Raw genomic sequence first — 12,003 nt, forward strand, 5'->3', positions numbered from 1 at the left:
CGGGGGGGCCGGGCCCGCGGCGCTGCTGCCCCGTGGGTGCGGGTCCTGAGCGGGAGGCACCCACGTTCCGTGGGGACGGGAGGGGTTCCCCGCAGCTCTGCCCGGGGCTGGGGTCGCATCTCGCGCTGGGCTCGGGGGCTGCGGTGTCCCCCGACCCTCGCGTGGGACGCGATCGCGGCGCCCCGCCCGTCCCGTCCAGTCCCGCCGTGCCAGCGGATCCGGCTCCAGGCTTTCCCTCCGCCCCGAGAGCCGCTGCCGGAAAACCCGGCCTGGAGTCCCGGCTTGCGGGAACGGGGTCGCGCCGGCAGCGAGGGTTGCGGGGTCCCCACAGGGCGGAGGGGGTCCCGGGACGCCCCAGCAGCTCCATTTTCTCCCCTGCTCGGGGGGGCGGCCCCTCTCAGCGGCGTGGCCGTGCCGGGGCTCTTAGTCTTGATGTCACGGCGGCCCCCGAGGTGACGGTCACCGCCCGCCCCGCTGCCGGGGGGTCCGGGGGTCCTGGGGCGCCGCCGCGATCTCCCCGTCCCGCCCCCGCCCGTGTCATGTTCTAACTCGGGCTCGGTGACGGGCCCCGGTTATTTATATCGACGCCCGCTCCTTGCCCGCCCCCCCCCAGCCCCCGCCGCCACCGGCGGAGCCGCGCTGCGCCCTCGCTCCGCGCTCCGCACCTGTCCGCACCTTGCCCGCACCTGCCCGCACCCTGCCTGCCCATGAAGGTCGTACCGGGTGGGTGAGACCGGTGGGGCTGCGGAAAGGACGGGAACGGGGGGGGGCTGGCGCCGCCGGGGCGCGTTGTCCCGGGATATAAAAAGCCGGGATGAAGGGGACACTTCGGGGGGGGGTGAAGACGAGGAACGGGGGAGGACACGGGGGGGCCCTGCCGGTGCGGCGGGCAGGAGGCGTCTCCAGGCGCGGTTCGGGAGGGGTTAAGGCGGAGAGGGCGCTGCCCCGTGGGGGCGGGCGCTGGTTCGTCCCTGACCCGCCGAGTCCGGCCGGTGCCGAGCCCGTGCCGTGCCCCTCATGGAGGACACCGGGTCCCTGTTCCCATCGCTGGTGGCGGCGGGGCACGCGGCATCCCTCGCCCTGGTCTGGTACTGGCGGCGGCAGCGGGACGAGCCGGGGGGCACCGGTGAGTTGGGCTCCGCTCGGCCCCCCCGCGCCGCGCTCGGCTCGGCCCCTCGCCCCGCCCACCCAGCCCCGGCACGGGGAAGCCACACGACACCTGCAGCCCGCCGGGTCCCGGATGGGTGGGGGGTCCTGCGGGGAGCCGGGGGGGACCCACCTACCGTGGGGTGGGGGGCAAGGGGGGCGACATTCTGCCCTGGGCTCTGGGGGGCGTCACCTGCCGTGGGGGAGCATCCCGGGGGGAGTGGTACCCAGGCGGGGGGGTGATGGTGCCCAAGGGTGACTCAGCACGGACAGAGTGTGCCCCCCCGGTGCCGCCGACCCCTGCCCACCCCTGTCCGCTCTGGCGCTTTTTCTGGTGGGGGTCCCGCCAGGAGCTTCCCGGCGCTGGGCTGGCTGCCCAAACCCTCCCGCAGCATCCCCGTCCCGAGGCGTGGAGGTGCCAAATGCTTTTGGGGACGGGTATCTGGTGACAGAGGGGGCCAGGAGGGGCCGAGAGCGTGCCGGTGTTTGGGGGTCCTGTGAGACCCCCACACGCACCCCGCAGCCGCCTGTATCCGAGCTGCCGGGGCTCTGCCGGGGGCCCGGCCCTCCCCCCCTCCCCGGCGCTTTCCAGGGCGTTGGCCGCGGCTTTCGTCGGTCTGTGTGTGGCACCGGGCACCGTCACGCGGCCGCTGCCGCTCCGGGATGGCTCCGCTCCCGCGGCCGCCGCGCTGGGAATGCGCCGAGTCCGCGGCCGGTGCGAGCCGCGGCGGCCGCTGCCGGTGCCGGTGCCGGTGCCAGATAAGGCGGGCAGGGCACCTTGGGCGGCCCGGAGCGCCTGCCCAGGGGGACACCGGGGGTGGGCCGCTGTCCCTGGCGCGGCTCCAGCCCGAAGGACACCCCCAAGGTCGCACCTGCCGGGGCCCATCACTGCGAGCTGGGAGCTCCCGGGGGGCTCCGGCAGCATCGGCTGCGCTGGGCGGTGCTGAGGGCTGCGCCCTGCCGTCCCGCGGGGCTCGGGGGGTGCTCCCGGTGGTGCCCGGTGCTCCCGGTGGTGCCCGCGCTCCGCTGTGCCACGCCAGGGCAGGGGGTTTGCTTTAGAGCGCTGATCGTGAAACCCTCCCAGGAGGGAAGGAGCGCTGCCCGCTGCCCACAAGGGGCTGCCCGGTGTCCGTGGTGGGTTTCTCGGTGCCCACAAGGGGGTGCCCGGTGCCCAGAAGGGACTGTCCGGTGCCAAAAAGGGGCTTCCCGGTACCAACAAGGGGCTTCCCGGTGCCCACGGTGCGTTTCCCGGTGCCCGCAAAGGGGTTGCCCGGTGCCCACGGCGGGCTGCACCAGCTGCGCTCGGTGTCACTCGTGGCGCATTGCCAAGGCAGGTGTTTTCGGGGAACCGAAAAGCTCAAGCGGAACTCTCGTCCGGGTCTGCATGCCCATGCCCGCGGGGCTGCGAGGCAGAGCGCTGCAGGGCAGAGGGCTGAGGAAGCTCGGGCGGGCGAGGCAGAGCTTGGCAGCCTGGCGGCGGCGCCGGCTGGTTTTGGCAGCACGATGCCGCTGTTTGTTTGGCTCCGCTCCGGTTTCCAAGGCTGCCAGAGACGTGGCGGCAGCGGGCGGGTGGGGGCCCCAGAGGTTTGGGAACCCCCCCGTGTCCCCCTTTCCGCTCCACTCAGCTTTTCCACCGCGCTGGCGGCTCTGGCTGTGCCAGGCCGGGAGCGTCGCTGGATGTTGCTTCTGGCCGCAGCAGTGACTCACCAGCCTCGAGGGGCCGTGGCTGGCAACCACCGGCATCCCTGACACGGCCTCCGCCCCCCGGCGCTACCTCTGGCGGTCATGGGGAACCTCTTCCCGCCGCTGTCCCACGTCCTCCGCGGCGCAGCCGTGGGAAGCGTCCCGGAGCCGTGGGAAGCGTCCCGGAGCCGTGGGAAGCGTGGCGGAGCCCTGGCAGCGTGCGGGAAGCGTGGCGGGCGTGGCGGGCGCATCCCACGGGACACGTGTCCCGTTCCAGGCGGCGTTCCCCGTTCGCGGGCTGCTATCGCCCCGGCTCGGCCCCCCCGCCCCCCCGGCCCCTTATCTCCGCAGCCCAGATGCGGCGCTGCCGCTACCGTGGGGCTGAGCCGTGCCTCGGCACCGTGCCATGCCGTGCCGTGCCGTGCCGTGCCGTGCCCAGCCCCCACTGCTGGGCCTGGCTGCTGGCCTGGTTCATCCTGCCTGGCTTGTGCCATGTTGGGTTTTAACGCTAGGTCCCCCCCAAGTCCCCCGAGACCCCCCCCGAGACCCCCGTGCTCCCCGCAGCAGGGATGTGCCTTGCTCCCCCAGCCCCCTCAGTGCCCAGGGTGCTGGCACGGGCTGCAGCTGATCAAACCACCCCAGTGCCTCCCTGACCGGGGGTCCTGTGCCATGCCATGCCATGCCATGCCGTGCCATGCCATGCCTGGTGGTTCCAGCCCCTCCAGCTGTGTGCCAGCTGCCCGCTGCGCTCTGCCCATAGCCCTGCGGGGCCGGGGGGTCCCAGCAGAGCGGCCGGGGCTGGGCTCCGCTGCCCAGGAGCAGGAGGAGCCGGGCTGGCGGGGGCCGTGGGCTGTGTGAGTCACTGGCCGCGCTCTGGCCGCGCTCCGGGCGCGGATTCCGCTGCACTCCCACCAGACGCGGCCGGACGCCGAGCGGGGCGGGGGGCGCCGGGCCGGGACGCGCCATGGGCTTCTCGCTGTGCTGCTGCTGCTGCTGCGGGCCTGGAGAAGGTGACCTGCGGGCCGGGGGGTTGGGGGGCATCGGGATGCCGCGGCATCCCCCAGGACCCCCCTCCCCGCCGCAAACCCCAGCACAAACAGATCCGGCCCTGCGGTGCTGCCGGGCTCGTCCGACCGCGGGGCGGGTGCACAGGGGGTCCCGGCAGTTTGGGGGGCGCAGGTGGGCAAAACACCCCCCGGAAAACGCGCTGAGGGCTACCATTGGCACAGGGACCCCCGTGGGGAGAGGAAGCCGGGAGGAATGGGAGGAGCGGGTGCTGGAGTCAGCGGTTTGTGCTGGGGGGGCACAAGTTGCCCCCACCCCCTGGGGCTCTGTGTGTGTGGAGGGGCCGGGACGCGGGGGCTGGAGGTGTCGGGGTGCCCCGTGACCGCGGTACCGGGTGGTCCTGGGGGCTCCGCGCGGGGGAAAGGGGAGTGCGGGGTGCCGGCTGTGTGTGTGTGCGGTGCAGGGTCCCAGCACGGGGGTCCTGAGTGCGGGAGGGGCTGTCCCGTCCGGACATCGCCCCGGGGGTGGGATGGAGCTTCCCCCGGGCTGCAGGGACGGGGTGTTACCCCCGGATCCCTCCGGTTTCCGCGGGTGCTGCGGGCGGTGGCGCAGCCGGGGCCGCTGAGGGGAGGGCGGGGCGGAGCGGGGCGGGTCCCGCCCGTTCCCCCCCCCCCCGCCCGTCCCGTCCGCCCGGTGCCGCTGGTCGGTCCCGGCCGTGGGTCCGTCCGTCCGTCCGTCCGTCCGTCGGTCGGTGGGTGGTGGGTCCCGTCCGGTCCCGTCCGGCGGAGCGGCGCGGCCATGTCGGGTCCCGGTGGGGACTGGCTGAGCGGCGGCTCCGGGCCCGAGCGGCGGCGGTACCTGAGCGCGCGGCTCTGCTGCACCGGTGACCGAGGGGAGCGGGGCCGGGGGGGCGCGGGGCAGCGAGCGGCGGCTCCCGGGGCGGGAGGGGAGCGCGGGGGGGTCCCGGGGCGGGGGTGCGGGAGCGGCGGGACGGGGGGGACCCGGGAGCGGCGGGAGGGCGGGGGGACACCGGGAAGGGCGGGGTGAGCGCGGATCCCCCCCTCGAGCAACGCCCCCTCTGTGACCCCGCCCTGAGGCCAGGCCGGGCTGCGCTGAGTTTGGGGCGGGCTCTGCCGGAAAAGGGTGATTGTGTAAATGTGTGTTTATGTGTAGCTCTGTGTGTTTGTGTGTTTGTGTGTGCATGTGTGTGTGTGTGTGTGTCTCTGTGTGTGTGTGTGTGTCTCTGTGTGTGTGTGCATGTCTGTGTGTCTATGGGTCTGTCTGTGTGTCCTTGTGTGCACGCCGTGTGTCTGTGTGTCTGTGTGCGCATGCTGTGTGTCTGTGTGTCTGTGTGCCTGTGTGTCTGTGTGTCCATGTGTGCCTGCCAGTGTTGTGTCTGTGTGTGCATGCTGTGTGTCTGTGTCTCTGTGTGTCTGTGTATCTGTGTGTACACGCTGTGTGTCTGTGTCTGTGTGTCTGTGTGTCTGTGTGTCTGTGTGTCTGTGTGTCTGTGTGCGCATGCCGTGCGTCTGTGTGTCTGTGTGTGTGTGTTGTGTGTCAGTGTGTGCACGCCGTGTGTGTGTGTCTGTGTGTGCACGCTGTGTGTCTGTGTCTCTGTGTATCTGTGTGTACACGCCATGTGTCTGTGTGTGCATGCCATGTGTCTGTGTGTCCCTGTGTGCATGCTGTGTGTCTGTGTGTCCATGTGTGCACACTGTGTCTCTGTGTGTCTGTGTGTGCATGCTGTGTGTCTGTCTGTGTGTCTGTGTGTCTGTGTCTGTGTATCTGTGTGTGCACTGTGTGTATCTGTGTGTGCACGCCATGTGTCTGTGTGTCTGTGTGTCTGTGTCTGTGTGTACATGTGTACACCGTGTGTCTGTGTGTCTGTGTGTGCTGTGTGCATGTCATGTGTCTCTGTGTGTGTGTGCACACCATGTGTCTGTGTGTCTGTGTGTGCATGTCACGTGTCTGTGTGTCTGTCTGTGTGTCTGTATGTCTGTGTGTACACGCTGTGTGTCTGTCTGTCCCTGTGTGCAGGCCGTGTGTCTGTCCCAGCTCATCTCCCCGTTCCCATCCACCCTGCCGTGCTCCCACACCTTGGGGAGCCGCTGCCCTCAGTGCCCCGTGTGCCCATCCTGCTGTGCCAGGTCCCCCAGGTCCCCCTGCCGTGTCACTGCAGGGACCCCCTGGCACTCACCCCGTCCCAGTGTTGTCCCCCTGCCGTGTCACCATGGGGACCCCCTGGCATTGATCCCCTCCCGGTATTGTCCCCCTGCCGTGTCACCGTGGGGACCCCCTGGCATTGATCCCCTCCCAGTGTTGTCCCCCTCGCCCCCAGGCCCTGACACCCCCCTGGTGCCAATCCCCACTCACTGCTGACACCCTCAGACCCTGGCACCTCCTGGCACTCCCTGGCATGGGGCTCGAGGTCTCCCCCAGCCCCGGCGCTTTGCTGCCGCGTTGTCCCGGCCTGGTGCGTGGCGGTGTCACCCGGGTGCAGCATCCCGGTGGTGGCAGCACCCGTTCCGTGCCCGCGGGTGCCGCAGGGTGCGGGTGCCCGGCGCGGTGTCGAGGTGGGGGTGGCTCGGCGGCTCCCGGGGGGTTCCCCCGGAGCCCCGAGGGTGGGAGACGCCGTGGGAGGGAGCCGGGCCGGCCCGGTGGCGTCGGCACCCGCGGGCGAGACTGGCGCTCCTGCCCGGCCGGCCCGGCTGGCCCGGGAGCCGCCGGAGCCGGGAGCTGCCAGAGCCGGGGAGCCGGCGCCGCCTGCCCCGGGAGCCGCCGGGGACGGTGCCAGGAGCCGCCCCGGCAGGTCTTCAAAGCGCCCGCCCTGACGCCGCCGCGTCCTCCCGGCCGGTACCTGCGGGAGCCGGGGGGTGCCGGTGCCAGGGGTGCCGGTTCTGGGGGTGCCGTGCTGGGGGTGCCGGTTCTGGGAGTGCCGGTTCTGGGGGTGCCGTGCTGGGGGTGCCGGTTCTGGGAGTGCCGGTTCTGGGGGTGCCGTGCTGGGGGTGCCGGTGCTGGGGGTGCCGGTTCTGGGAGTGCCGGTGATGGGGGTGCCGGTTCTGGGAGTGCCGTGCGGGGGGTGCCATTTTGGGGGTGCCGGTGCCGGAGGTGCCGGTCCTGGGGGTGCCGTTCCGCCCCTCACCCCGCAGCGATCCTGTCGGAACCCAGGAAATTCCCCTGGCTGCCCTGAAGGTCTCCGAGGCCACTGTCAGGATTCCGAGTTCTCCAGGGCAGCCAGAGGAATTTCCTGGGTTCGGACACGATCCCAGACTCTCGGTCCCGGCTCAGAACCCTCCGACCCCGGTGCCGAGGTTCGGCCCATGCGAGCGCGGTGCCGGAGCGCAGAGGTGCCACCCTTGTGACCGCCCTGGCGGTGTCACCGCCGTGTCCTTCCCTCTCTGCTGCGGTGGCACCTTCGGCCGTGTCGCGGTAGCCGCGGCTCCGGGGTGTCCCTGCCTCCCCCGACGTGCGTCAGCAGGGCTCCCACCGCGCTCCGGGCGCCAGATGTGCCTGTGCCAGATGTGCCTGTGCCAGATGCGCCTGTGCCAGATGCGCTCTCGGCGGAAAAATGTGCGTGCCGGGGCCGGGGCCGGGCCGGTGCCGCCCGCATTCCGCGGCGGCCGCGCTGGCTCCGTCCCAGCGGGCATCGGCCCGGCCGCGGCTGCCGCTCCCTGACGGGCCCCCGCACCCGCAGCGTGTCACGGGTGGGCGTCGAGCTGCGTGTCACGGGTGGGCGGCGGCCGGCGGGGCTCCCGGGGCGCCGCCGGTGCGCGGTTGGACCGTGAGTCACGGCAGGACGAGGCCAGGGCCTCGCGTCCTTTGGACTCCGCACCGGGGACGGGCAGCGCCCGCCGCTGCACAACGGGGGTGCAGACACGGATATTGGGGTGCAGACACGGATATTGGGGTGCAGACACAGATGTTGGGGTGCAGACATAGCTGTTGGTGTACAGACATGGATATTGGGGTGCAGACATGGCTATTGGGGTGCAGACATGAATATTGTGGTACTGACAGAGATATTGGGGTGCAGACATGGCTATTGGGGTGCAGACATGGATATTGGGGTGCAGACATGGGTATTGGGGTGCAGACATGGCTGTTGTGGTGCAGACATGGATATTGGGGTGCAGACACAGATGTTGTGGTGCAGACATGGCTGTTGGGGTGCAGAGATGGGTATTGTGGTACAGATATTGATATTGTGGTACAGACGGATGTTGTGGTACAGACATGGATACTGGGGTGCAGACATGGCTGTTGGGGTGCAGACGTGGATGTTGGGGTTCAGACATGAATTTTGGGGTGCAGACACGGATATTGGCGTGCAGACATGGATGTTGGGGTGCAGATATGGATACTGAGATGCAGACATGGATATTGGGGTGCAGACATGGATGTTGGGGCGCAGACGTGGATACTGGGATGCAGACGTGGATAGTGGGGTGCAGACATGGACGTTGGGGCACAGATATGGCTGTTGGGGCGCGACATGGCTGTTGGGTGCAGACATGGCTGTTGGGTGCAGACATGGATATTGGGGTGCAGACATGGATATTGGGGTGCAGACATGGACGTTGGGGTGCAGACATGGGTATTGGGGTGCAGACATTGATGTTGGGGCAGAGGATGTGTGCCTTAGGGCCCTGATGTGTGTGTTGGGGTGCAGACATGGCTGTTGGGGTGCAGACATTGATGTTGTGGCACAGATATGGCTGTTGGGGTGCAGACACGGATATTGGGGTGCAGACATGGATATTGGGGTGCAGACACGGGTATTGGGGTGCAGACATTGATGTTGGGGCACAGGATGTGTGCCTTAGGGCCCTGACGTGTGTGTTGGGGTGCAGACATGGCTGTTGGGGTGTTGGCTATGCCAGGCTGGCAGCGCCCAGGGCACCCACAGCTGCACTTTCCCCAGCAGCTGCCACCACCCCTGCCGTGCGTGACGTGGGTGACGTTGGTGACGTTGGTGACACGGGTGCTGCCCTGGGCAGGACTGGCAGCTCGGTGTCACCCCAAGGGCTGGGGATTCTCAGCCACCCTGGGGGTCCCCAGGGAGGGACATCCCGGGGGGATGCAGCACCCAGAGGGGCACAAGCCCTGAATTTACCCCGTGTCCCCTCAGCTGACGTTGTCACCTACTGGGGGAGGGTGGTGGGCGATGAATCCTTGGGGAAGGGGGTTCCTACACTCCTGGCAATGCCCCCACCCCATGTGAGAGCCCGTGGGTGCTGTGGGGCACAGGGCAGGGTGTGGGGTGCTGTCCTGGGGTGCTTTTGGGAGGGGAGCTGCTGGTGGGGCTGGTGGTTGGGAGTACCCGGGGGAGTCTGTGGGGCTCAGTCCCCCATGCTGGGGATCCTCCAGCCCAGGAGGTTGTGACCCTGAACCCCTCGAGAGGGGCCCCAGGGATTTGAGCCCCTCAAATGTGGGACCTGGGACTGCTGAACCTGGGGAGCCCCACCTTGAGCCCCGGGTGGGGGGAGCAGGAGTCCGAAAGCACCAGGACATGTGCTGGGGGTTCTGGGGTGGTCCCTGGGCTGTGGGACCGGGTGGTGCCAAAACCCCCGCAGGGACTGATGGTCCCATCTGGAGCCTGGGGTGTTGGGGAGCTTCTGACCGTGAGGCCAGAGGGGTTCTGGGGACCCTCTGTGAGGGGCAAGAAGGGTCTCTGGACCTGGAAACCTGGGGGACCTGAGCCTCCAGAGCTTGGAAACCTGGTGGTGCTGAGGTGTGGCGACCGGGGCTCCAACAGCCCCAGGCTGTGGGTCCCACCCCCACAGACTTGTGCTCCTGAGGGTTCCGAGGCCCCGAGGTGCGGGGCAGGGGGTCTGGCCACCCTGGGTGAGGGGTGAGGGGTTCCTGAGCACCCCGATCTTCAGGAACGAGGGTCCCACTCCCCACACTTGCAGATTCGGGGGTCTCGGTCCCCGTGTGTGGGGCTGGGGGTGCCAGCTCCCCGTGGAGCGTCCCGTGGCTGCTCCGTGGGTCCAATCCCGCCTGCAGGCGCAGCGAGGGAAGGGTTAAAGCTCAGGAGTTTCCTGTGGGCAGGGTCGGGGCGTGGGGCGTGGGGAGAGAGCCCCGTCTCCTCCCCGGGCCGCCCCACTCGCGGCGGGACGGGCGGCGGAGCGGGAGGGCAGAGCAGCAGTGTCGGGGCTCAGCTGTGTCGGGGCTCAGCATGTCCCGGCCGCGCCGCAGCTCGGACGAGGCTCCGGCCCGAACGGGCTCCGAGGACAACCTGTACCTGGCCGTGCTGCGGGCGGCCGAGGGCCGCAAAGGTACCGGGCCTGGGGGGGCCTGGGGGGGCCGCCCGCCATCGCATCCCCACCCGGGGCGGTGCCCCCGGGGCAGCCTGCGGGGCAGAGCCCCGCACCGGGCCGGGGTCCCTGGGGGACACCCCCACACCGGGCCGGGGTCCCCAGGTTGCTGTACCCAGGGCGGGCTATGGGGCAGACCCGCACACCGGGCCGGGGTCCCTGGGGCAGACCCCCACACCGGGCTGGGGTCCCGCGGGACACCCCCATGCTGGGTCCTTGTTCCCGGGGCTGTGGGTCCCCAGGCGGGCCGTGGGACCATTCCCACACCGGAGCGGTGTTCCTGGGGCAGAGCCCCACACCGGAGCGGTGTCCCCCATGCCGGGGCGGTGTCCCCAGGTTGGTGTACCCAGGGCGGGCTGTGGGTCAGGCCCCCACGCTGGGGGATATCTCCGGCCGGGCTGTGGGTCAGGCCCCCACGCTGGGGGATATCTCCGGCCGGGCTGTGGGGCAGACCCCCGCACCGGGGCGGTGTCTGCGGGCCGGGCTGTGGGGCAGAGCGCCGCAGACCCCCCGCCGCCGCCCAGCTCCATCCCCGGTGCCCCGTTCGCTTCCTGCCACGCCCTGCCCGGCCGTCCCGGCCTGGCCGCGGCTCTCCTTGTGCCGCCGCCGGGGGGTGGGCGCCGCTCCGGGGACCCCTTGGGTGTCAGCGCTGTGGGCGCGGGTGCCGGGGGATGGTGTCGGTGTCCCCCCCGCTCGGCGCACACTGCGCCCCACGTTTCCTTCCTTCCTTCCTTCCTTCCTTCCTTCCTTCCTTCCTTCCTTCCTTTCTCCCTCCTCGCACCGCGGCCGCTCCTGGCCCGGCACGCCCTGGCCGTGCCGCTGGGCGCCCGCGGGGCTGTCGGGGCTGTGCAGCATCCCGGGGCGCTCCTCCGGCGGGGAGCGCTGCCTGTGGGGCGCTGGGTGCCGCGTGGGCAGATCCCGGCACGCTGCAGCGGGGCAAGACCCGGCACGCAGCGCCCGGCTCGCCACGGCAAGGGCAGGGGGGCGGCGCGGCTGCCGAGGCACCGCTGGCATCGCCCCGTGTGAATGGGGGGTCACTTGTGCCCTCCGAACCCCTCTGGGGCATCGGGCTGGGTGTGGCACTGGCGGTGACACTGGGGATGCAGGGGACAGGAGAGCGGGTGCCGGCAGCAGGGTATGGGGGTTAGCGGGGTGCTGGGGTGTAGTGGGGCGCTGGCAGTGGGATATGGGGTGCTGGGGGGTTAGCGGGGTGCTGGGGTGTAGTGGGGTGCTGGCAGTGGGATATGCGGTGCTGGGGGGTTAGCGGGGTGCTGGGGTGTAGTGGGGTGCTGGCAGTGGGATATGGGGTGCTGGGGGGTTAGCGGGGTGCTGGGGGGTAGCGGGTGCTGGCAGTGGGATATGGGGTATGGGGGGTTAGCGGGGTGCTGGGGGGTAGCGGGTGCTGGCAGTGGGATATGGGGTATGGGGGGTTAGCGGGGTGCTGGGGGGTAGCGGGTGCTGTGGGGTGGGTCCTGTGCCATCCTGGGTTCCCATCCCATGCGTCAGCATTCCCATGGCATCCCCTAAAGACAGGGCAGCGGGCAGGGAGCGCCGTGACTCACGGCAGCCCTGCCTGGCCCTGTGCCCACACAGAAGGGTGTCCTGGGGGTGTGGGGGTGCCCTGGGGTGTCCCAGGGCTCTGGCAGTGCAGATGGTGCGTGGGCTCATCTGGATCCCATGCATGCCCCACCAGGGCACTGCCTACGGGGCTGGGGCTGTGCCAGGACAAGCACCCATGGCCTCGTGTCCGTGCCATGCCCAAACCGCTCAGTCAGTGCCCACCGAGCTCAGGGCAGGGCTGGGCTCCTCACAGCAGTGCAGAGGGCTCGGGGTTGGGTGGGCACCTCCTGCT

General features: G+C 70.3%; 1 protein-coding gene across 1 annotated transcript in view; it reads left to right on the forward strand.

Moving 5' to 3' along the window:
- Positions 1–9,938: 9,938 nt before the first annotated feature.
- PLEC (plectin) overlaps positions 9,939–12,003 on the forward strand; it is a 78,630-nt gene continuing 76,565 nt past the window's right edge. The window contains 1 exon segment of the mRNA XM_030964884.1: positions 9,939–10,112. The gene's annotated coding sequence lies outside the window, so the exon portion shown is untranslated.

Source organism: Camarhynchus parvulus, chromosome 2, assembly GCF_901933205.1.
Source record: "Camarhynchus parvulus chromosome 2, STF_HiC, whole genome shotgun sequence".
Classification (NCBI taxonomy): Eukaryota; Metazoa; Chordata; class Aves; order Passeriformes; family Thraupidae; genus Camarhynchus; species Camarhynchus parvulus.